Genomic DNA, 25,459 nt, shown 5'->3' on the forward strand with positions numbered 1-25,459 from the left:
GTTTAATTACAGCTATCATTTGTCCAGACAGCTGCTGGTTACTGCAAAATCATAGCTGCTCTGATGCCGGATCCTACAGACAGCTATATATCTCCCTTTCTCTCTCTTAACAGTAATATAAACCCCTACCTTAAAAAAAGGAATACCAAATAACGTATTTTATTTTTTAGAACACACACAAGAGAGACTTGTTTGACTGCACTTGGATTCTATTTTCCAAATACGCATTTTTATCCTGGTTTGGCCGCCACTTTCCCTCGCTCTAACCACTGTGTTAATAAGTCACTTTCCATTAACTGGGCAGAGACAGGAAATGTACCAACCTCTCCCCATAGAAGTTTCTGCTTGCAGTGGACAAGGGCCAGAGAAATCTAATATACATGTTCAGTTTTCAGGGTTGTAAAAAAGGAAAAATATTGGTTGTGCACAAATTAATGGGGAAAAAAAAATTACACACACACACACACACACACACACACACACACACACATCTCACCAATACATAAGAAAAAATACAACTTAATACCAAATTATATTTAACTGAGCACTGAAATTAGTATTCTGACATGACTTCAAATGCCCGGGAGACTCCTATATCACAGGACCGACTGAACAGTGTTCAAACTCCTCAGCTTCATTAATAAGCAGCCTAAATCTGTACTGGGGGCAGTAAGAACACTTCCTATAAGCACTGCATATTTTGGCAATGGTTGCCTTACTCCAGCAATGACAGCTCTGCTAATGGAGTTTTTTTTTCCAGATTTTAGTTACATTTTAAAGTAAATCTTTCTCTTTAAAAAAATATGGGGGCTGCAATAGCGGACCTCCTGAGGATGCTTGTTGCCTGGCTGTCATACAGACTCTCTGGCTCTAACAGCTTCAATACCAGGCACTTTTACCCCATCCTGCCCAGGCCAATTTTCAGCTTTCAGCATTGTCACACTTTGAATGACAATTGCCCAGTCCTGCAACACTGAACCCAAACTAAATTTGTATTTATCCATTTTGTTCACACAAATAGAGCTTTTGGTGGTTTGGAGAAAAAAAATTCTTCGTTTTGGTTATAAAATTTTGAAGAAAATCTTTTTTCATAAATTCAGGTCATAATGTATTCTGCTAGTAAAAAAAAAAAAATACCCAAATCGGTGTATATTAATTTAGTTTGTAGGAAAGTTATACAGTCCATAAACTATGGTATATATCCTCAATCTCCTTTTTGTCTCAAAAGTGATACATCAGGGGTCTGTTTAGACCCCTGATATTTCACCAAAGCCCCCCAACAAGCGCTTTAAGTAAAATCAGTATTTTCTGATAGAAAAATACTTAGACCCCCCAAACCTTATAACGTGATTTTTGAATTACCGTAAATCTATTTCTCTGATGTTCATTGGCGGACACAGCTCCTGATCTTCATAACCATTGAGTTATACTGACCCCTACAGGAGTAAGACACTAGGCAAAGAATCTGGCTACGCCTATGGGCAGTTCCAGGGGGTATACTTCCTCTCTCTGCTATAGGTACTCAGTTTTGTTACAAGCAGTGTCAGAAGAAATACAACTTCACAGAGGGGTGGGTGCTGTGTCCGGCAATGAACATAAACGAAATGGATTTTACAGTAAGTCAAAAATCCCATTTTCTCTTTCGTTCATTGACACAGCTCTTGATCTTCATAACCATTGGGACATCCCAAAGCAGTGTTAAACATGAGGGGTGGGAAAAGCAAAAAAAATCCCAAGGCCAAACAGTAGCCAACCAGGCAACAGGAGCTCAACCAAAACAACTGGTGCCCACCTGAAAAAAACATTACACCCTCAAAGAGGATCAGGTCCTCTAAACAGCAGCCTGCAAAACCTTGCTGCCGCAGATGCCAACACATCCACTTTATAGAACTTTGTGAAAGTGTGCACTGACGACCAGGTGGCCGCCTTGCAAACCTGCATCACTGATGCCTCATGACAGAAGGCCCAGGAGCCACTAAGTGCCCAAGTAGAGTGCGCCTTGAAAGGGAAAGGAGGAACCTGACTCCTTATGGAAAAGGCCTGAGTAATCGCCTGATCCATCTGGTAATGATCGCAGAGGAAGTGGGAAACCATTTCCAAAGGCCCATCCGTGAGCACAAATAGTGAGTCTGACTTCCCAAAAGACTCTGTAGGTGCCAGGTACACCCGAATTGTCCGGACCACATCCAAGGCATGCAAGGCAATTTCCTTAGGATGTTTCGGCCTGGGACACACAGAGGGAAGGCAACACAATGTCATTGGAAGAAGACCGCCAAATCCGACACATGGCCCTTGATGGTACTGAAGGCCAATTTTTGTTCAACCCCCCGTTGAAGGAAGGTTAAGATCCGAGCCACCGAAAAAGAGAGAGGGTGAACCTCAAGAATCTTACACCACGCAATGTACATCTTCCACGTACGATGATAGATCTTCCTAGAAATAGATTTCCTAGCTTTTAAAAGCATTGGAATCACAGACTCCTGGTGTTCAACAGTCAAACTGTCAAAGCCAGCGACTGTAAAGCAGGATGGAAGATTGGTCCTTGGGACAGCAGATCCTTCCTGAAAGGAAGCTTCCAAGGAACGCCGACGACCAGCCACACCAGATCGGTGTACCAAGCCCGGCGAGGTCAGTCCAGAGCCACTAAGATGACCCGAATCCCTTCTGCCTCGATCCTGTGTAGAAGTCTTAGCAGAAGCTTACGAGGAGGGAAGGCGTAAATCAGACGATACTAACCTCACTGGGCCACCAGCGCGTCTGTGGCATCCACCAGAGGATCCCGTGACTGAGTCACAAACCTCTGCACCTTTCTGTTAAGACAAGATGCCAACAGATCCACCTCGGGGATCCACCACCGGAGACACAACTGATGAAACACCTTTGGATGAAGGGACCACTGCCCTTAGTCCAACGCCTGCTGACTGAGGTACTCCACCTGCCAGTTTTCCATGTGTGTACGGTGGAGAGGGCTGGAACAAACCATTCTGCCCACTTTAGAATGCCAGCTACATCCAGAGCCGCTTTTTGTGCCCCCGTAGTGATTGACATAAGCCACAACCGTGGCATTGTCCGATTGAATGCGCACTGGACATCCCTGAAGATAATCTGTCCAATGATCGAGGCACAGTCTGATCGCTCAGAGTTCCAAGACATTGATTGGTAGTCTGGACTCTTCCACTGTCCAGATCCCCTGAGCAGAGAGACTGTGGAGTCTTGTCTTATTTGGCCAGAATCTCCCTTTGCAGGAACCTCGTATGGAACTGTGCAAACAGAACCGCCTCAAACGGTAGATACCATCAGGCCCAGCACCCGCATGCAAGTCTGGAGGGATGACCATCTACTGGACAGCAGGGGACGAATTTCAGCCTGCAATTTCTATCGTTTGTCCAGAGGAAGGAGCACTCTGGCGAACGCCGAGTCCGGAGTCAGACCCAGGTAGTCCAGCTTTGTGGACGGAACCAGAGCAGACTTCTAAAATTTTAGAATCCAGCCAAACTCCTCAGAGTTCCTATGGTTATGGTAACACTTTTGTGAAGACCCAAGGAGCAGAGGCGAAACTAAAGGGTAATGCCACAAACTGATAATGCTCCTCTTCCATGGCAAAGCAGGGGAAGCGCTGGTGACCAGCATATTGGAATGTTGGAGTGTATTGGAATGTGAAGGTAAGCATCCTTGATGTCGATAGAGGCAAGAAAATCCCCCTGATGCAGGGATGCCACCACCGTGTGAATAGACTCCACCCTGAACTTCTGCACCCGCACAAAGCAGTTCAGCGCCTTGATGTCCAGGATTGGACGCACCTTGCCTTCCTTCCTGGGAATTGTAAACCGGTTTTAGTAAAAACCCTGAAAATGTTGCAAAGTTGGAACCGGGACAATAACCCCTTGAAGCAATAGATCTTGTACTGCCCCCAATAGACCCTGTAAAAGGTCCAGGAACAGGCGCAAGTTGGAAGAGAAGAACTTTGCCGGGCGAAAAGGGTAAAACTCGATCTTATAGTCGGACCAAATTACTTTGAGGACTCACTTTTCTTGTACTAGGGAAGTCCATGGGTCCGGACACCAACAAGCACGTCCCCCCCACCCCCGATAAAGGTGAGGGCACACCTTATTGCTAAAGGAGCCTTGTCCGTGGGTCTGGAGAAGCCCGCTCTTGGCTTGCCAGACCAGGTTCGTTTGGATCCTATAGAGGAGGCCCTGAAAGGCTCCGTGCTCTTTTCAATCGACCCTGAGGGACGAAAAAAGTTCTTCTGAGCTTAGAAGGAGGGCCCAATGTCTACGACGAGGTTCCTTGCCCTTAGTAGCCTATGGAAGAAAAGTACTCTTTTCCTCTGTGAGACCTTTAATGATGTAATCTAGGGTAGCCTCAAACAGGCGATCCCCTTGAAAGGGCAGATCAGTCAAGGCCTTTTTAGAAGTCTGGTCCGCAGTCCAGCATTTGAGCCAAAAGGACCACTGTCGAAACAGAGAGCCGAGCCACTAGGGGAGCCACATGCAAAGAGGCATCACAGATAAACTGCAGCCCCTGGACCAGCTGATACACCAGCTCAGCAAAGGCAGAGCTGTTCTCCCTCCAAATCACAGCAAAAAAGCTTGGCACACCAGGGCAATGGTGAATACCTGAGTGAGTATACATATTACAGACCACAACCTCCACCTTTCTGTCAGCTGGATCCCTAAAGGCCGGGGACTCTTCAACCGGAATCATGGTTGCCTTGTTCAATCTGGAAACCGGAGGGTCCACCACCGGTGGAACAGTCCACTTCTTAATAAGGGACTCTGCATAGGAGTAACGCCTAGTAAATTGCTTAGGGATCCCAAGGGGACGCTTTGGTCGTCCCCATTCTTTGGCGACAATTCTGTCAAAATAGGTGGGGAAAGGAAACCCTTTTGCCACTCTGGATGGCTTGTGAGTGCCAAAGGGAACCTATGCCTCCGTCAAAGCTGCGTCCTCCATCTTCAAGGTCTCAAGCACCAATACAATCAGTGCTTCCAGCAGCGCTTTTTTGTGCGCGGTTGCAGATATGGAGGAACCATCCTCACTACCTGAAGATTCCAGGAGCGTGGTCGCAGATTCAGCAGGGTGACCCACATCCACGGTGGCCCAATCAGATTCAGAATCTGATGAGACCGATAAGGCAGGGGAAGGCGGTTAGCACTTTTTGCTAGCCCGTCGCCCGAAAGCCATCTCCACCCGGGACACAATTGCCTCCAGGACCGCTGTCAGTGCATTGATGGATGGTTGGGACCCAGAGGGCCCCGCAGCCTCAGAGATCAGGATCAGAAGAGAGGGAATCAGGTGGGGAGATTGCTCCAAAGACTCAATGAGTCACCAGGGGGACCCCACAAAAAGTGTAAAACACTGCAAAGGGACAACCCCTACCGCCCTGGCAGCACCACCCGGTCACCAGGAACAAAGCACCAAGTGATCCTCAGCAGAGAGGGAGAGAACCCCACCAGACTCACCACCCAGCAGAAACAGGCACCTGCAGTCACCAGGATAATCTGCACTCCGCGAGCGGCGATCAGGAAGTAAAAAGATCCATGAGTCAGCACCAGAGGAAGAGGAGGGGGTCCCACTGCCAAAATGGCCACCGCTATTTTCAATGGTAAACCAATGTAAAATGGCCACCGGGCTACACAAACATGGCCGCCTTACATAGAAACACAAAGGCTACAGCATAATGGCGACACAACGAGGGACCCAGGAGGGATCCCTTGGCCTCAAGGACAGGCCTAGGCAGGACAGGGGGCCCCGGCAGTAGCCCCCACCAGGTACAACCCCCCCCTCCGCACAGCCGATCGTCCGGTCGACGGAAAGTTTGGGCACCCCAGGTAAAAATTTGTATTAATGTGCATAAAGAAGCCAAGGAAGATGGAAAAATCTCCAAAAGGCATCAAATTACAGATTAGACATTCTTATAATATGTCAACAAAAGTTAGATTTTATTTCCATCATTGACACTTTCAAAATTACAGCAAACAAAAAATGGCGCCTGCAAAAGTTTGGGCACCCTGCAGAATTTATAGCATGCACCACTGCCCCCTTTGCAAGGCTGAGACCTGCCAGTGTCATGGATTGTTCTCAATCATCGTCTGGGAAGACCAGGTGATGTCAGTCTCAAAGGTTTTAAATGCCCAGACTCATCTGACCTTGCCCCAACAATCAGCACCATGGGATCTTCTAAGCAGTTGTTTAGAAAACTGGAACTGAAAATAGTTGACGCTCACAAAGCTGGAGAAGGCTATAAGAAGATAGCAAAGCGTTTTCAGATGTCAATATCCTCTGTTCGGAATGTAATTAAGAAATGGCAGTCATCAGGAACAGTGGAAGTTAAAGCAAGATCTGGAAGACCAAGAAAAATATCAGACAGAAAAGCTCGCAGGATTGTGAGAAAAACAAATCAAAACCCACGTTTGACTGCATGATCCCTCCAGAAAGATCTGGCAGACACTGGAGTTGTGGTACACTATTCCACTATAAAGAGATACTTGTACAAATATGGTCTTCATGGAAGAGTCATCAGAAGAAAACCTCTTCTATGTCCTCACCACAAAAATCAGTGTTTGAACTTTGCAAATGAACATATAGACAAGCCTAATGCATTTTGGAAACAAGTTCTTTGGACCTATTAGATTAAAATCAAACTTTTTGGCCGTAATGAGCAAAGGTACGTTTGGAGAAGAAGGAGCACAGAATTTAATGAAAAGAACCTCTGTCCAACTGTTAAGCATGGGGGTGGATCAATCATGCTTTGGGGTTGTATTGCAGCCAGTGGCACAGGGAACATCTCACGAGTAGAAGGAAAAATGGATTCAATAAAATTTCAGAAAATTTTGGATGGTAACTTGATGCCATCTGTGAAAAAGCTGAAGTTAAATAGAGGATGGCTTCCACAAATGGATAATGATCCTAAACACACCTCGAAATCCACGGGGGATTAAATCAAAAGGTGTAAACTGAAGGTTTTGCCATGGCCTTCACAATCTCCTGACCTCAACATAATTGAAAATCTATGCATAGACCTTAAAAGAGCAGTGCGTGACAGACAGCCCAGAAATCTCAAAGAAATGAAAGACTTTTGTAAAGAATGGGCAAAGATACCTCAAACAAGAATTGAAAGACTCTTGGCTGGCTACAAAAAGCGTTTACAAGCTGTGATACTTGCCAAGGGGGGCAGTACAAGATATTAACTCTGCAGGGTGCCCAAACTTTTGCAGATGCCATTTTTTTGGTTTTCTGTAATTTTGAAAGTGTACATGATGAAAATAAAAGCGAACTATTGTTGACATATTATAAGAATGTCTAATCTGTAATGTTCCATCTTTCCTTGGCTTCTTTATGTACATTAATACAAATTTTTACCTGGGGTGCCCAAACTTTCGATCACCACTGTAACCCAATGGTTATGAAGATCAGGAGCTGTGTCCGTCAATGAACAAAAAGATAAATTATTATTTTGCAGGGACCCTAGAGAATAAATAGAGATTGTTGCGATACTTTATGCCCCACCGTATTTCAGCAGTCTTACAAACGCAATTTCTTTTGGGAAAAAACACACTTTTTTAAATAAAAAAAGGAAAACAGTAAAGTAAGCCCAATTTTTTTCTATAATGTGAAAGATGATGGTACGCCGACTAAATTGATACCTAACATGACATGCTTCAAAATTGTGCATGCTCGTGGAATGGCGACAAACTTTGGTACTTAAAAATCTCCATAGGTGACGCTTTAACAATTTCTACAGGTTACAGGGGGGTCTAGTGCTAGAATTATTTCTCTCGCTCTAGCTATCGAAGCGATACCGCACGTGTGGTTTGAACACCGTTTACATATGTTGATGCAACTTGCGTATGCACTTTAAATTTTTATTTTTTTCTTATTTATGTTACTTTTTATTTTTACACTGTCCCTTTAAAAAAAATTTCTTTGATTACTTTTTATTCCTATTACAAGGAATGTAAACACCCCTTGTAATTGAAATAAGCATGACAGGTAATCTTTAGGTCTTTTTGACTCCAGATCTCACATTTACCCTCAAAAGCAATAAAAAAAATAAAGAAAAAAAAAAGGCATTTTTTTATTAAAAAAAAAATACATTTGGCCCTTTAAGGCTGTTGGGCGGAAGTGACATTTGATGCCGCTCTGGTCCTCCAAGGGCATAAAGTCGAGTGGGGGCCATCTTGCCCTCACTCGACTTCCTGCCCAGCAACATAGGGGATCGGATCGTTTTCCCCACTACCGACGGCTCCGGTAAGTGGGAAACACAAACGGAAGTGGCGGGGGGGCGTTGGGTGGGTTACTCTCCCGCGGCCCATAAAAACGATTCTGTGGCAAATCCGCCACTGGAAAAACCAAATACATGGTGGGCGGTCCGGAAGTAGTTAATATTAAAAATAACAAAAATAAAACTGTAGAAAACAAAAAAAAAGTTAAAATAACTATTGACACTGTCCACTGCCCTACCAACACCATCCACTGCTCTATGGACATCAACCTCTGCCTGACACTGTCCACCCCCCGACTGACACTGTCCACTTTTAAGGTACACTTATATTTTTACAGTGACATATGTTTTAATATATTTTTCTATGCTTTCCTTGCCATTTAGTTAGGCCTTGCTAGTTAAAAAGTGCACCTCACCCTGGTGATCTCAGGTACTGTAGATCTCTACGTCTCAAAGGTTGCCTACCCCTGGTCTAAAACCTGATACTCTTCCAGCTGCATAATAGCAGTTACAATTTATAATTTAATTTTAACCGCTTGCAGACAGTATACTGTAAATATCCGGCGACAAGGTGGCTCTGCTGCGCATGATCACGTATCTAGTACGTGATCCTGCACTTCAGAGTCAGGGGCGCGCCGCCGCCAGTCCGCCCCCGCTGTTTTTAGACACAGTGGGAGCTAATCGGTGTGTATGGTGGACTCTATGTCCACTGGCACCTGTCGATGCTTCGGTACACAGGCAGAACGGCGATCTGCCTACATAAACAAGGCAGATCTCTATTCTGTGTCTCTGCTAAGCAGGGGCACCGATTTATGCATTACCCTAGTACAAAACCTCCCTCACAGTAGTAGAGCACTAGTCAAACACACATTAAACCCTTTGTCTGACCCTAATGGCAACCCCTTTCCAGCCAGTGTCCTTAGTACAGTGACAGAACATATTTTTTAGCACTGATCACTGTATTAGTATAACTAATCCCAAAAAATGTCAATTAGTGTCCTGACTGTCTGGCGCAATATCGCAGCCCCGCTAAAAGTCTTTGACCGTCTCCATTACTAGCAGAAAAAAAAATTTGAAAAATAAAAGAACATGGTTTGTAGAGGTTATAACTTTTGTGCAAACCAATCAATATACGCTTATTAGGATTTTTTTTTTTACCAAAAATATGTAGCAGAATGCAAATTGGCCTACATGGATGAAGAAATTCAATTTTTTAAATTTTTTTGGATAGGTTTTATAGCAAAAAGTAAAAATATTGTTTTTTTTTCTTTGTTTTTTTTTTCAAAATTGTCAATCTTTTTTTGTTTTTAATGCAAAAAATAAAAACCCCAGAGGTGATCAAATACCACCAAAAGAAAGCTCTATCTGTGGGGGAAAAAGAACAGAAATGTTGTTTAGGTACAGCGTCACACGAACACGCAATTGTCAATGAAAATAACTCAGTGCTGTATGGCAAAAAATGGCCTGGTCATGAAGAGGGGTAAAACTTCTGGAGGTCAAGTGGTTAATAAACTGTATTTTAAAATAACAAATATTGTCTAATATATCTAGAATTTTCAGTATAGTACATAAATGTATTCTACCAATGCCTCTATTCCTATATTAGAAGGTAAACTTTATTAGCTGAGCATGACATTATATTACAGCCCAAGAAGATAAAAGTGAAATTTTTAGAAGGCTATTGTATCGATAGTAATTCAAGTCACTGGAGTCACTCCCAGTCAGATAGACGATGTGTCTGTCTGGGGAGGCATGGAGCATTAAGGGAAGTATTTGAGAAGTAAGGAGGAGTCACAGTCTAACAGGATGTTCCCACGATGTTTGCTGCTGTGCAAGTTTAAAAATACCTTAGGCCTGGACAATGACAGAAGGAGAAGGATGGTGCAAAGCTCCAGCCAAGATCAACATACTGAGATTTCTGGGTAGGAGTAACGCGCATGAACCAAGGAAAATACATTGCAAAATATATTCCTGAAATCAAACATTAGTACTGTATATTAAAAAAAAAATAAATAAATAATAATAATTAACTGCAGTCACTGCCCATTCTGTTTAGACCTCTTAGAAAAGAATGGCATTATTACCTCTGAACACTGCTATCAGCTATCTCTAGTCAGGGTGGAAATCTTTATAATAACTAAACCCAAAATGTAATATATTGCAGCTTATTAGTCCTTATATGTGATGGCTCATTCATTTTTTTTAGGCTGCATTTACACCTTGGCCTCCAGGATCACAGCAAATCGCAGGACGCCTGTGCGGATCCCCTCACTTCCAATGGCACCCCAAACGTGGCGCGATTTTGCTGGATTGTGAAACGCGCAAATAGAATCGCAGGATGCCTGTCGCCCAAAAGAAGTATAAGAACGTCTTTTGGGCGGCAGGCATCCTGTGATTCTATTGGTGCTGTTTTTTATATTTTATTTACTGTATGTGAGTGCCATCATTTTTTTATTTTGCATAATTAGGGTGTTTAGTTCACCTATATAGGGGCAGCCACATTTTTTAACAACTTTAATGCGCCATACACTGGTATTGTTATAGTACATTTTCAGCAAGTATAGAAAATTGTTGATTTTACCAGAAAGCAGTGTTCTATGAGATGAAAGGGAATAGAAAATATCTCATCTCTAAACAACTCTCCCCATTTCCTACATAATAGAGATGAAAAAGGGCAGCCATATTTCTAATCCAGCCTATGTGATAACCATGGCTCCCTCCATAGATACTGTATAGTGGAGGAGAGAATGAAGACTTCAATATATTACATTTGATAAGTTTTAAAGTGGAGTTCCAGCCTCAAAACGAAAATTTGACATCCGCTTGCTCCAAGTAACCTGAAAAAGAATTGGATAGTCGCGATTTTTTTGTTTTGCTTTACTTACCTTGTTTTTCAAGAAAATATACTTACCTTCCTTCCACTTCCTCCCTCTGCGCCCGCGCAGTGACTTCCTGCTTGCATTGACTCCTGGGAACCGAACGTCATCGCTCCCAGGAGTCAATGCGCCCGCACCGGCCTTGCTCGTCACTTCCAGTGCAGGCGCGTCATTCCCTGCTAAACAGCTTCTGGGCATACCCAGAAGCTGTGAAGGGATGACGCGCCTGCACCAGAAGTGACGAGCAGGGCCAGTGCAGGGCATTCTGGGATTCCAACGTCACCGAAGAGGATGCTCCGGCTTCAGCTGCCCACACCTGAGATGGCAGCGCTGGACAAGACATTTTCAAGTTAAGTATTTCTTCTAAATAGTAAGTGAACCCGGGGACAGTTCAGAGGCTATCATTGCTGAAATGCACTAGCCATGACTGTCCCGGGGGTATTTTTATTTTAAAAAAAATTTTGAGGCCGGAACTCCACTTTAAATATGTTTATAAACATCTAAGGCAGCCTTTCTCAGAGCTGGTTCACACTACTACTACTACTACCAGAAAGTCGCCCCGTGACTTGAAGAGACTTGTTTAGAGACTTGGAAGAGACTTGGAAGAGACTTGGAAGAGACTTGGAAGAGACTTGGAAGAGACTTGGAAGAGACTTGGAAGAGACTTGGAAGAGTACTTTGAATAGACAGGCGACTTTGTCTGTGGGGAATGCCTGGCTAATCTCTTTCTTCTTCCTGGAAAGTCTGATAACAAGTCCTGTCAATTAAGATAAGGAGGCAACTCCCATTGAAGTATATGGGACGGTCGGATCACAGGTCGCCTCAAAGTAGTACAGGACCCTTTTCTGAAGTCAGAGCGACTTCAGTAGTGCCAATTAAGACGGCACTGATTGATTAACATTGCTTTTGTTATGTCAAGCTACCTGGGGCAACACAAGTTGCCTCACAAGTCGCGCTAGTGTGAATAGGCTCTTAATCTTTTCAACACAAAGAAACCCTTGAAATTATTTTCTGGTATCGGGGAACCCCTGCTAAAAATTAAAAATCTACAACTCAGGACACAGTGTGACAGTCAGTGGGAATAATGCTCCTTACTCTTGTCATCATTGGAAAGAATTACCCTCTTACAGATAGCTAAAAGGAACAATAGTGTCATTGGGAACTTATCTGAGAGGCAGAAATTGCCTATTGCTCAAGGAACCCCTAGCAACCTCAGGAGGAACCCTAGAGTTCCACGGAATCCTGGTTGAGAAACCCTGATCTAGGGGTATGTAATGAAACATTTACACAACTCCTTTCTCTGAAATGAACTGCATTACTTATACAAAAAGTGTACTTCTCACTTTATTAAGCTCTTAATGTCTGCCCTATAGCAGTTTTACTGCTACAGGGAGGCACCTGTGCGCCAGATCACATATACATGCGTGATTTGACACCTCCGGGTAGGGGGCACACACAGCGGAAGCTGATCGGCAGGTGCACGGTACCCAATGTCCGCTGGCACCCGCCAATCATTCGGCAGAGAGGCGATCTATGTAAACATGGCAGATTGCCGTTCTGACAGGAAGGAAGAGATGGAATTTGTGTCCCTGCAAAGCAGGGTTGTCCATCTCTTCACCTAGTAAAAGCACCTCACACAGCACACATTAACACTGGCTAGATACACAGTTAACCCTTTGATCTCCTCTGATGTTAACCCCTTCCTAGCCAGCGTTGTTAGTACAGTGGCAGTGCATATTTTTTTTTTGCACTGATCACTGTATTAGTGTCACTGGCCCCTAAAAAATGGCAAAAAAGTGTCAGTGTCAAAATGTCCGCGGCAATATGGCAGTCCCACTATAAGTCACTGATCGCCACCATTACTAGTGAAAAAAATAAAGTAAAAATAAATATTATCCCACAGCTTGTAAACCAATGAATATACGCTTATTGGAATTTTATTTACCAAAAATATGTAGCAGAATACATATAGGCCAAGATTTAAAAATAAATTCTATTTTTTCTATTTTTTTATTGAATAGGTTTTATAGCAGAAAGTAAAAAATAGTTTTTTTTTTTTTAAATTGTCTGTCTTTTTTTTTTATAATGCAAAAAATAAAAAACCAGAGTGGTGATCAAATACATCCAAAAGAAGGCTCTATTTGTGGGGGGAAAAAAAGGACATATATTTTATTTGGGTACAGCATTGCATTGCTGCACAATTGTCAGTTAAAGTACCGCAGTGATGTATCACAAACAATTGCCTGTCATAAAGTGGGGTAAATCTTCCGTAGGTCAGGTGGTCAAAGTGATTGTAAAGTCTTGTTTTTTTTTTCTTTAAAAATAACAAACATGTTAGTGTCCATTCACAGTACCGCGACTTGTCAGGCGACTTGTCAGCCTGACAAGTCACGGTCCGTCACGGTCCATTGTGTGTTACAGGAACCGTAAGAAAAACTTAGAAAAAGGTTCCTGTACTATTTCGGGGCGACCTGGAGCGACTTGCATAGACATTCATGCAAGTGTTTTTTTATGTATTTGTGAGAATTTAAGATTGGCAAGTGGTTTTACAGTATCCAGTAAGGAGTGTGAAGAATCTGTCTCAGATCCACGGTATTATCTGCTGTTTTGCCTTCTAAGACCTATTCAGGTCTATAGGTCTGGTAAGGGCATATCAGATTTTTTCCTGTGATGGATTCACTTTTTCTCCTCACTATCAAGGCTGCTGGTGTGATGTTTTTAGTTTTTACTTGGACTTTTATTATCCTTTGATGGACTGTTCATATTTAGCGCTACACCTCCCCTTTTATTGCTATTATTTTTTTTTTTCAGTAGATCATTTGTGTAGCTGCTTCACATATATTAAGTTTAATATTTTTTTACTTTACTTATTTATATTTGTATTATTAGTGCAGCAATATTTAGATCTATGATATACTTATCTCCTCTGTGCAGTGGTATTGCACAAAGAAGCCCTGATCCTCCTCTTCTCAGGTCCCCCTGGCTGGAGCTCCTGGCCCCTCCCTCCTGTTCAGTGCCCCCACAGCAAGCAGTTTGCTATGGGGGCACCTGAGCCAAGCTGCAGCTCTGTGTATCCATTCAGACAAAGAGCTGCTGTTTGGTCCCCATAACCTCTCTCTCCCGATTGGCTGAGTTTGATTGACAGCAGCGGAAGCTGATGGCGCTGCTGCTGTGTCTCAGCCAATCAGGAGAGAGACTCCCGGATGACTGATGCACTTGTGGATCTCGCTGGATAGAGAGGGGGCACAGGTAAGTATTAGGGGGGCTGAGGGGGAGAAGCTGCACACAGAAGGCTTTTTATCTTAAAGAGGAAGTAAAACCTGGGAAAAAAAAAATATTTTTGGTTACCTGCAAAGTAAATGCCTAACGTGCTAGTATGCAACGCATACTAGTAGATTACGTGACACTTACCAGCAATTGAAGCCCACGTAGTGCCCGATGGAGGCCGCATCCATCTTCACCCGTCTTCCTTCTGGGTCTGCGGACTCCGGCTATGCTACTGGCAGGAGCCGCATGACATTACTCCCTCACATGTGCGCGGGAGCCGCTGGTCACGGCACAGGGCTCTGAAGAACCGGCACGGGCGGCTGTTTCTTTAGTACGCATGCGCGTACACATGTGGACATCATTGGCTGCATGCAATGTAAATATTTCCTAAACTGTGCAAGTTTAGGAGATATTTACAGTACCTATAGGTAAGCCTTGTTATAGGCTTACCTATAGGTACAAACAGTACTCGGGGGTTCCTAACCTCTTTAACCCTTTACAACCACTTTTAGTGTCAACTTAGTTAAAAATAGAACTTAACACCCACACAAGAATACCCATGTACAGTATTTGCACTTTTTTTTTTTTACATAGTAAAGGGGTATAAACACCTGTTTATACCTGTTTTTATTGCTAGCAATATGAGAGGTGAAGAGGAAATATCCAAAAATTTACAAGATTACCACAGAAATATCAAAGAATGTTGCATTACCAACTGCAAGGCACTAATGATAGCTAAATCCATTTTTTTTTCATAGGTTTGATGTTTAAGCTACAACCTACTGCCTTGTTATATGATGGTAAAAGATTTGGCAAACTGGAACTGCAACCACACCCACACCCCAAATGAGCTTGCAAGCTATTGCTGCCACTACACACACTCTCTAGGGGCAATATGGGTGCTTAATTTTAGGTGCCCATGAAGGTATAGCTTGCTGGATCGAGTCTGTGCAATCTGTTAAAGGGCAAGTACAGGAAGAAACTGAGGGCTGTGGACGAAGAGCTCCATTTTAAACGTCTCATTCATCCCTGACAGAATAGGGCGGTTGTGTACATTATCCTAGGCTCAGGTTTCCCAATGATGGTTAATGACATTTTTAACTGAGGTGCCCTGACATTTTTAACAGGTGCTGTGATTAAAAAAAAAAGAGATATTCTGATCTAAGGTAAATTTTGACAGTAAAACAAACCATTTACAAACTAAAAAGTTTTTCTATTCCCCATATCAGACAACAGGCTCCAATTCAGCTGTTCTTGTGAACGCATGCATTTTGGCTCAGGTGCTCAAGTAAATTAAGGGCACCTAATTTACTTAGGTGCCCCTAATTTGTTGTGGTTTCTTTAGAGAACTATTAACTGTTCAGTCTACATAATTGCTTGGAAAATGCCTACGGAACACAAACACTGGGGGGCCCCGATTACGGTTTCAACTAAGTCGGATAGTTCTAACCTTTTTAAATCTTCTCTCATAATTAATGGTAGCACAGCTCCCCCTTGTGGAGGAATACCATTACAGTAAATTACTACTCCCAGCATGCAATCATAATTACACAAAAGGGACCTAAAGACTCGGTACACACTGAGAATATCGGACGAATGATCATCCTTTTTTTTTTTTTTTTTTTTGGAGAGAGAGGTACTAAACTTAGGAAAATTCTGTAGGACAAAATACAACTTCGGAAGTGATGTAATGTATTGTATTGTAAACAAAAATCCTACAAGAAAAATTTTCGGCTTCGTCCCTTCGGATAATTTCGGATGAACTATCATGATCGGCTCTCGAAAGCTGTATACTAATGATCAGACAGATTATTGTTTGATCGCTTCAAAAGTGGTATTTTTTGTTTGATTTTCTGATTGGGTGTACCAGTCATTAGCCTGCTACATACTGTACTTTTACAATTGGGTAAATAAAAAAAAATGAAATATTTTATTATATCAGCCATTTGGACCAAACTGAAATGCTCCAAAAAGCAAATGTATTCACCTACTGGTGAAAAAAAAAACATTCATATAATCCACTGATTAGTCAGAAGTAAATGTAAGGCAATTTTAAACCTGTACAGTGTTTTCTTGTATAATTCTTAAATTAAAATTTGAGCTTTGAAGTATCTATGATTAAACACAACAAGATCCAGGATATGATCAAAAACTCTAGGTAATATGTAAAATCATCCACTAAGCTGCTGATGGAATCTAAGAAACACTAACTGCTTTAACCCTTTTATTACCATGTCTGTACGGCCCTACAGCACTGCTTGCAACTGGCTAGGTCCGTAGGCCATACCAACCTCATTTCTCCCTCTCCTATAAGCTCATGGCCACTTCAATGACCATGAACTTATACCAGAATTCAGAATTATTCAGCAGAATCCACTGAATGGAGTTATTACCCTAAAATGTGACTGAACCCCCCCCCATGCTGCCGCTTTTACTGTCCCCCCAGCAGATTCCCTCCACCCCCCCCCCAAAAGCCAATCCCTGCAGCTACCTCTAAAAGCTGGCATCCCTCCTCTGCCACTCCCACCGGCTTCAGGTGCTGTAGGGGCTTAGAGGGGATCTCAGCATGTTCCCACTGCCCCCCCCCCCCCGATTCATCCACCCCTCTCGCCGCCTGCAGCTGCTGACCAGCACTCCAGCGGACTGTCAGGCTTAGCATGGGGGAGGAGGAAGGGGGGGGGGGGAGCGGGTGAAACTGGGGCTTGGAAAACATATATGTTTACCAGCCCCTCCCTGTAGCACAGTGGACCGAGGCAGCCTTTGCTACCAATGGCTCCTATGTCCACTGACAGCTGTCAGTTTATGAATGGATAAGGAGTCTCTATACAGACTCATTCATTCATGTAAAGTGCTGCAAAGAAAGGGACTTTCTTAGGGCCCTTTCTCGTCTCAAAAAAAAAAAAAAAAAAAAAGCGATATAGGGGTCTGTTTAGACCTCTAATATCTCACCAAAGACCCCCTAAAAAAAATATCTATCTTATCTATATATATATATATATATATATATATTTGAAAAAATATACAGTAAACCCCCCTCCATTGCGGGGGTTACGTTCCGGACCCAGCCGCGAAAAGTGAAAATCCGCGAAATAGAAAAACCCTATTAAATGCATTGTAGGCATGTTTTTTTTACTGTCACTGTACATGTAAAAGCATTTTAAGGTCTTTAAACACACTTTTAAAACAATAGAAATTCATTTAAACACATAAAAGATACTGAGAGACATAGCAGGAGCTATGGAAAACACAAAAATATTTCATTTTTAATGATTTATATAGTAAAATAACATTAAAAAAAAAAAAAACGCAATATACCGGGACCGCAAAAACTGAACCGCGATGGAGTGGGGGTTTACTGTATATATAAAAAACATGGAGCAGACTCTGCCAAGCAGATCTGCCTGCACAGTGGGGGTATATATATATATATATATATATATATATACACACACACACACAGTGGGTACGGAAAGTATTCAGACCCCCTTAAAATTTTCACTCTTTGTTATATTGCAGCCATTTGCTAAAATCATTTAAGTTCATTCTTCTTCCTCATGAATGTACACATAGCACCCCATACTGACAGAAAAACACAGAATTGTTGACATTGTTGCAGATTTATTAAAAAAGAAAAACTGAAATATCACGTGGTATATATATGGCTCATGGTACAAGTATTCAGACCCTTTGCTGTGACACTCATATATTTAACTCAGGTGCTTTCCAATTCTTCTGATCATCCTTGAGATGGTTCTACACCTTCATTTGAGTCCAGCTGTGTTTGATTATACTGATTGGACTTGATTAGGAAAGTCACACACCTGTCTATATAAGACCTTCCAGATCACAATGCATGTCAGAGCAAATGAGAATCATGAGGTCAAAGGAACTGCCTGAAGAGCTCAGAGACAGAATTGTGGCAAGGCACAGATCTGGCCAAGGTTACAAAAAGATTTCTGCTGCACTTAAGGTTCCTAAGAGCACAGTGGACTCCATAATCTTTAAATGGAAGACGTTTGGGACGACCAGAACCCTTCCTAGAGCTGGCCGTCCGGCCAAACTGAGCTATCGGGGGAGAAGAGCCTTGGTGAGAGAGGTAAAGAAGAACCCAAAGATCACTGTGGCTGAGCTCCAGAGATGCAGTCAGGAGATGGGAGAAAGTTGTAGAAAGTCAACCATCACTGCAGCCCTCCACCAGTCGGGGCTTTATGGCAGAGTGGCCCGACGGAAGCCTCTCCTCAGTGTAAGACACATGAAAGCCCGCATGGAGTTTGCTAAAAAAACACCTGAAGGACTCCAAGATGGTGAGAAATAAGATTCTCTGGTCTGATGAGACCAAAATAGAACTTTTTGGCCTTAATTCTAAGCGGTATGTGTGGAGAAAACCAGGCACTGCTCATCACCTGTCCAATACAGTCCCAACAGTGAAGCATGGTGGTGGCAGCATCATGCTGTGGGGGTGTTTTTCAGCTGCAGGGACAGGACGACTGGTTGCAATCGAGGGAAAGATGAATGCGGCCAAGTACAGGGATATCCTGGACAAAAACCTTCTCCAGAGTGCTCTGGACCTCAGACAATGACCCTAAGCACACAGCTAAAATAACGAAGGAGTGGCTTCACAACAACTCCGTGACTGTTCTTGAATGGCCCAGCCAGAGCCCTGACTTAAACCCAATTGAGCATCTCTGGAGAGACCTAAAAATGGCTGTCCACCAACGTTTACCATCCAACCTGACAGAACTGGAGAGGATCTGCAAGGAGGAATGGCAGAGGATCCCAAAATCCAGGTGTGAAAGACTTGTTGCATCTTTCCCAAAAAGACTCCTGGCTGTATTAGATCAAAAGGGGGCTTGTACTAAATACTGAGCAAAGGGTCTGAATACTTAGGACCATGTGATATTTCAGTTTTTCTTTTTTTAAAAATCTGCAACAATGTCAACAATTCTGTGTTTTTCTGTCAGTATGGGGTGCTATGTGTACATTCATGAGGAAGAAGAATGAACTTAAATGATTTTAGCAAATGGCTGCAATATAACAGAGTGAAAAATTTAAGGGGGTCTGAATACTTTCCGTACCCACTGTAATATATATATATATATATGAAAAAAAAAATATATATATATAAAATACATGGAGCAGATCTGCCTGCACAGTGGGGGATATCTCTGCTGATCAGTCTGTCTGATCCATCTGGAAATGGTCACAGAGGAAGTGGACAACCATTTCCAAGACCCATCCGTAAGCACAAATAGTGAGTCTGACTTCCTTAAAGACTCCATAGCTGCCAGGTACACCCTAACTGCCCGGACCACATCCAAGGCATGCAAGGCAATTTCCTTCTGATGTTTTGGCCTGGGTGGGACACAGGGAAGGCAACACAATGTCTTCATTCAAATGAAAATCAGAGACAACCTTTGGGAGGAAATGATGGACAGGGGCGAAGAACCACCTTCTCTCTGTGAATCACTAAATAAGGTGAATGACAGGATAACGCCACCAGTTCCGACAACCCGCAGGCAGAGGTGATAGCCACCAAAAAGGCCACCTTCTGAGACAGCGTAAGCAAGGGTATCTCCCGAAGATTCACAAAGGGAGGCTTCTGGAGGACCGAAAGCACCAAATTGAGGTCCCAAGGGGGCAACTGAGACCGCACTGGAGGAACCAAATGTCGGACACACTGAAGAAAGTTACGCATCAGGGAGTGTGTGGCCAAGGGTTGTTGGAATAAGACTACCAAAGCCGACACCTGGCCCTTGATGGTACTCAAGGCTAACTTCTGTTCAACCCCCCGATGAAGGAAGGGCAAAGTCAAAATCCGAGCCACCAAGGAGGAGCAAGGATGAACCTCAAGAGACAACACGCAATATACGAGGTAGATTTCCTAGCTTTTAACAGCGTTGGAATCACAGACTCAGATAAACCTCTATCCATCAGCACCTGGCGTTCAACAGCCAAGCTGTCAAAGCCAGCGACTGTAAAGCAGGATGGAAGATTGGTCCTTGGGACAGCAGATCCTCCCTGAGAAGAAGCTTCCAAGGAACGTCGGCGACCAGCTGCACCAGATAAGCGTACCAAGCCTGGTGAGGCCAGTCCGAAGCCACTAAGATGACCGGAATCCTTTCGGCCTCAATCCTGCATAGAAGTCTTGGCAGAAGCTTGAGAGGAAGGCATAACTCAGACGATACTGACCCCCCCCACGGGGCCACAAGCGCTTCTGCAGCGTCTGCCAGAGGATCCCGTGACCAAGCCACAAACCTCTGCATCTTTCGCTTGAGCCAAGATGCCAACAGATCCACCTCGGAGATACCCCACCGGAGACACAACTGATGAAACCCCTCCGGTTGAAGGGATCACTCCAATTGGTCCAACGCCTGCCGACTGAGGTAATCCACCTTGCAAGTTTTCCACACCGGGAAAGTGTACGGCGGAGAGCCCTGGAAAAAACGTTCTGCCCACCTTAGAATGCCGGCTACCTCCAGAGCCACCAGGACACTTTTTGTTCCCCCTTGGTGATTGACATAAGCCATGGCCAATTGTCCGACTGAATGCGCACTGGACATCCCTGAAGACGATCCGTCCAATGGTCTAGGCACAGTCTGATCGCTCGGAGTTCCAAGACATTGATCGGTAGTCTGGACTCTTCCAGTGTCCAGATCCCCTGAGCAGAATGCTTGCCGAGGACACCCCCCCAGCCGGACAGGCTGGCACCCGTGATGACCACTGTTCAATATAAGGGGAGGAATGATTTGCTTAGCCAAAGCGCCAGAGAACGAAGCCACCATATCAGGGACTCCTTTGTTCCCCGGCTCAACCGGATCTGATTGTCCAGAGACTGTGGAGTCATGTCCCATTTGGAAAGAATCTCCCTTTGCAGGGACCTCGTATGGATCTCTTCAAACGGAACCCCCTAGAAGGTAGACACCATCAGGCCCAGCACCCGCATTGCAAGTCTGGAGGAATGACCATCTGGTGGACAGCAGGAGACGAATTGCAGCCTGAAATTTCTGGAGTTTCTCCAGAGGAAGGAGCACTCCAACTAAGGCTGAGTCCAGAGTCACACCCAAATAGTCCAGCTTTGTGGACGGAACCAGAGCAGACTTCTGAAAATTCAGAATCCAGCTGAACTCCCTCAGAGTTTTTCACAAGAGCAGTAGGAGACTGGGCTCGCAGGAGGAGGTCATCCAAGTAGCTCAGTACCGCGATCCCCCGTTGGCGTAACGGGGGATTGCGGTACTGAGCACCGTGGCCAACACTTTTTTGAAGACCTGAGGAGCAGAGGTGAGATCAAAGGGTAACACCACAAACTGATAATGTTCCTCTCCCACGGTAAAGTGGAGGAAATCCTGGTGACCGGACGAAAAAAACTTTGTATGAGACAATGAGGGCCCACGTATACAACGAGGGTCCTTGCCCTTAGTAACCTGCGGAAGAAAGGTACTCTTCCCCCCCGTGAGACCTTTAATGATGTTATCCAAGGTAGCTCCAAACAGGCGATCTCCTTGAAAGGGAAGATCAGTCAAGGCCTTTTTAAGAAATCTGGTCCGCAGACCAGCATTTGAACCAAAAGACACGACGAAGGACTACTGCCAAAATAGGGAGGTGAGCCATCAGGGGAGCCGCATCCAAAGCGGCATTACATATAAACTGCAGCCCATGGACCAGCTGGTTCGCCAGCTCGACAAAGGAAGGGGGATGCTGTTCCCCCTCCAGGTCATGGCCGGGGACTCTACAACCGAAATAGTGGTTGCCTTGTTTAATCTGGAAACTGGGGGGGTCCACCACCGGTGGCACAGTCCACTTCTTAGGAAGGGACTCCTCATAGGGGTAACGCCTAGTAAAGCACTTAGGAACCCCACAGGGACGCTTTGGTTGTCCCCACTCTTTAGCGACAATTCTGTCAAAATAGGTAGGGAAAGGAAACACCTTTGCAGCTCAAGATGGCTTGTGAGTGCCAAAGGGTACCTGCGCCTCGGACGCAGCTTCAGCTGCATCCTCCATCTTTAGGGTCTCACGCACAGATACAACCACTACATCCACCAGCGCCTTTTCGAGCGTGGTCGCAGACGTGGAGGAATCATCCTTACTATCAGAGGATTCTAGGCGCGTGGTTGCAGACCCAGCAGGGTGACCCCAGTCCATGGCGGCCAAATCAAATTCAGGATCTGATGAGACAGATGAGGCCCTAGGAAGTCGGTGGGGGTGCTTTTTGCTAGCCCATCGCCTGCAAGCTACCTCCACCCAGAAAACAAAGGACACCAGGGCCGCCATCAGTGCATGGTTGGATGGTTGGGACCCAGAGGGCCCCATAGCCTCAGAGAGGGGATCAGGTGGGGTAATGTGCTCCAAAGACACCATGAGTCACCAGGGGGACCCCACAAAAGGTGTAAAGCACCGCTAAAGGATAACCCCCACCGCGCTGGCAGCACCACCCGGTCGCCAGGCACAAGCATCAGGCAATCCTCAGTAGAGAGAGGACCCACCAGACTCCCCACCCGCAGCAACAAGCGGCTGCAGCCACCAGGATAATGCAATACACATGCAGCAATTGTGAAGAAAAATCATCCAGAAGTCAGCACCAGGGGATGAGGGGGGGCTCCCACCGCCGAAATCGCCGCTCACAGGGCTCCATTGTCATGGTTGCCGCTATTTTCAATGGCAAACCAGAGGAAAATGGCCACCGGTCTACACAAACATGGCCGCCGTGTATAGGAATACATAGGCTACAACAAAATGGCAGCACCATGAGGCAAACAGGGACCCCATGAGGGAGACCAGGCCTTAGGGACAGATCCAGGCAGGATGGGGGGCCCTGGCAGAAGCCCCCACTAGGGACAAGCCCCCCCCCCCACACAGTTGATCACCCAGTCACCCCCCCCCCCCCCGGGCCCCATCGCTAGTAGGCGCACTGCCCTCACCGCAGGAACAGTGGCCACCAGACCACCCAAAACATTCCCAGCGTATGTGGAGGGGAGGGCAGGTGAGGGACTCAGCAAGGGGGGGTGCCTGCGGTGCCTGTCCACCCCAAAAACCCTCCAGGGGGAGACAGCTACTCACCATACCAGAAACTAGGCAGGCACCGCTCCAGGCAGGACCTCTCTCCATCTAAATGGGGGGGCTGTTGGCCAGGAGAAACTATGCGACTTAGGCCGAGACCCAGTTGTGTGCGACCTCGCAAGGCTTTTAGCTCGCAGGCCAGCCTCCATCCAGTGGGGCTATGTCGCGGCCCGACCTAGCGCGGAGCTAAGGTCTGCGCACTCTCGCTGGCCAGTATGGGGTGACCACTGGATCTAGATTATCCAGCCCATCGCCCAGTCTGGCAGTTGACTGTAGATCTCACAGAAGAAATCCAGGAGAAAAAATTTCTATCTAAATAGAAAAAAAATTTGACAGGACCAAAAATCCCAGCAAAGAACTAAGTCCTATAGTGGCTATAGCAGAGAGCGGGAGTATACCCCCTGGGACTGCCCATGGGTGTAGCCAGAATTCCTTTCTGCCTAGTTTCCTACTCCTGTAGGGAGCAGTATAAACCAATGGTTATGAATACCAGGAGCTATGTCCGTCAACGAACGAAAGAGAAAACAGAATTTAACTTTATTTAAACTCTGATCATCCACAGAGATATAAAAGCACCCTTACACCAGTTATGCATTCGTTAAAATCATTAGGTGTACATTTATTCCACGACCTTTAGATAAAAAAAATATGTCAACATCCAAATGTCCAGGTCCTCAACTTCACTACAAATGCTCATACCATTTGAGAACATATGTTTACATGACCCCATGGCTAAAAGCATTATCACAAAGGTATACACTTCCATTCTAGGAAGACAGGCCCCGCAGTCACACACTTACTAAATGGGAAAATGATCTAGGAGGGGGTCTGGACTCGGAAAACTAGATGCAAATATGGTGACGACACCCATCTGTGCCCATAATGGTCTGATATCATCCTAGCTGGTATTTTAATTTTATTTTCATTTCATTTTAGTTCATTTTTATTTTCATTTCTACTCTTTATCTACTCTTTTATTCTAGTGTGATATCTTCACATTGGGTGTTCCATCTCAGTCTGGTTCCTTTGATGGGTTTTTTGTTTGGTGGAATGGTGGATGTTTTTGTCCCAGGAGCTGCGATGTATGAAGAGGGAGGTTTTCCTCCCTTGCTGCCCCCGCCCTTCCTTTCTGACAGGCGGGTCCACCTATACATCAGTGTTATGCCGCACGCTTGGCGCATGCACATGACGTCATCACGCCGATACGTGCTAAATCATCTAGGGGTGGCTGGGGGAAGTCCGCTTCCTTCTCCCCCATCTCTGCTTGACCCGTCACTTGCCACCTGCCACATGATGTTAGGGTCCCACGGACCATGCCTGCTTAGGGCACCTATGGGAAGGATGGCAGTTGGGATAATCTTTTTTATTCATCAATTGCACACTTGCCTCTTGTCACCAGTTTCTTTCAATATGGTAGGTACTTGCTCACTCATTTTCCCATTCTCTCTATTCCTCGTAAATTCTGGGTGCTTGGCACTTTTCTTTTTCACTATGTTCACATTTTTCTTCCCAGCAAGGTTGCTAGTCTTTTGGTGACAGGTCTGTATCACTTCCTCCTTTTTCTTTTCATTGTTTCTATTCATGTTTTTGTCACTCACGCCATTACTTCACTAGTCCTTCCTGTATCTAGCATATTACCATATTACTCAGATACATATGATAATATTATTTATACTGTCATGACTCACATTTTTTATGACCGATATGGAAGGTACACCTTTTTTATCCTACACACCTATCACCCAACTCCCATGTGCCTCTTTGTCGGCTTTCACCCGCTTGGACCCTTCACTCCTGGGTCAGACCTATCCTACCACCACCTTACAGAAGGCTATCCTTCGTCTCAAGCCAAACTGTCCTGTGAGTATTGGGCCCTCTAAGGAGTTCCTGATTATTCACAGAATTATTTCATAATTTTTAGTTTGTACTCCAGTATATTAATGTTTTTCTCTTTAGATATGTTTTCTATGCATCTACTCTTGAAGAAGCGAGCGTTAGCTCGCAAAACTCCAACAAACTGCAATAAAGGTTGCAA

The 25,459-nt window shown here is 44.7% G+C and overlaps 1 protein-coding gene across 1 annotated transcript in view; it reads right to left on the bottom strand.

Annotated features, from left to right (window-relative positions):
• The window catches only part of LOC309554335 (septin-2A), a 219,879-nt gene that overhangs the window by 20,785 nt on the left and 173,635 nt on the right, over window positions 1-25,459 (bottom strand). The window lies entirely within an intron of this gene.

Source organism: Pelophylax lessonae (genome assembly GCF_965119305.1).
Source record: "Pelophylax lessonae genome assembly, chromosome: 1".
Taxonomy (NCBI): Eukaryota; Metazoa; Chordata; class Amphibia; order Anura; family Ranidae; genus Pelophylax; species Pelophylax lessonae.